Genomic DNA, 1339 nt, shown 5'->3' on the forward strand with positions numbered 1-1339 from the left:
CTGCAGTTCTGATGCGCACATTTTTACTGATAGTACAACTGCAATAGCATTTAAAATGTCAGAAGCAGCTAATTTAATGGTGGTTTCGTGATGATATTCTAATTTTGGAGCGGCGTCAGTAAATGTGTCCCCCGACCCAAAGGAGACGAGGTGCTCTGCGTGTTCTGACCCACAACATGCTGCCAGCAGAGCTGCTAACAGGAGATGACGAAACAGGTATGATTTCAGTTTATTTAGCTCAGGAACGGTGGCCTGTGAAGTCCAAAAAGGTGCATGTTTAATGCAGTTGGTTCGGTTAGAGTCCGGTCTGTATTCACACCAGAAGAGAGCTAAAGTGAACCGCACCAGAGTTCGTTTGGAAGCGGACCGAGACCACCTCAAAAAGCAGGTCTCGGTCCGGTTGTTTGATCCGCACCAGAGTTCGTTTGGAAGCGGACCGAGACCACCTCAAAAAGCAGGTCTCGGCCCGGTTGTTTGATCCGCTCCAGAGTTTGCATGAGTGTATTCACACCTGCACAAAAGGTCCGGACCAACGCTGGAAACGAACTCTGGTTCGTTTAAAGCGGAGCAAATTATCAGGTCTGAATACGACCTAGATGTTGGAACTAGTGGGTATGTTTGCGCCCTCACACACAGCCTAAAGGGTTCAATCACCCAAAGGCAGAACACACTGAGGGAGTATTGTAATATTGTGCACCAAAAAAAATGTAGATTCCTTTAACATTTGCCATGCAAAGACATGGGTATTGGACTCTCCTGCACCACAGCTTAAATTCTAGCATCAGGTTCATTGGCTTCTGTTCAAAACAGAGCTGAGGCGGCTGAGTTCAAAGTGGTGCCATGAACAGGGCAAGTTAACCAGATCTTGGAAAAATACCGGTTTGTACTGAAAACCATTTTTTATTTTAGTTATGATATGAATATTCCGTATACCAGCATACTGGTTTAAATGGCCTGAGCAACAGGAGTGTTGTRCCTGCCAATAAACTGTTTCATGGAGAACATTTTTCTTTCCCACACTTCTGATGCAGGAAACAGAGTAGCAGAGGTCAAGCCAGCACCACCACTATAGGTGCTAGGGGTGTCCTGATCCGATACTGATATCGGTCCGATATCAGCCAAAAAATGAGTATCGGATTTTATCGGCCTGCATAAAAAATATCCGATGTACTGCCCCCTAGAGTATAGTTTGAGTATGTTACAGTTTGTCCTACAAGGCTTCCGTAGTTTGGACAAATTCCTGAGTTAGTAAGCCACATGTCGGCAGTGATAAACCCTTCTCACTTTGCTTTCCTGACTGACTGGGAACATCTGTCTGTGAGTGTTATGTTTATTATAA

At 45.0% G+C, this 1339-nt stretch overlaps 1 protein-coding gene across 1 annotated transcript in view; it reads right to left on the reverse strand.

Moving 5' to 3' along the window:
* Positions 1-1339, reverse strand: part of LOC106533619 (sodium channel protein type 2 subunit alpha) — a gene marked incomplete at its 5' end in the record, with an annotated part of 94255 nt that overhangs the window by 18390 nt on the left and 74526 nt on the right.

This window comes from Austrofundulus limnaeus, unplaced genomic scaffold (assembly GCF_001266775.1).
Source record: "Austrofundulus limnaeus strain Quisiro unplaced genomic scaffold, Austrofundulus_limnaeus-1.0 Scaffold983, whole genome shotgun sequence".
Lineage (NCBI taxonomy): Eukaryota > Metazoa > Chordata > Actinopteri > Cyprinodontiformes > Rivulidae > Austrofundulus > Austrofundulus limnaeus.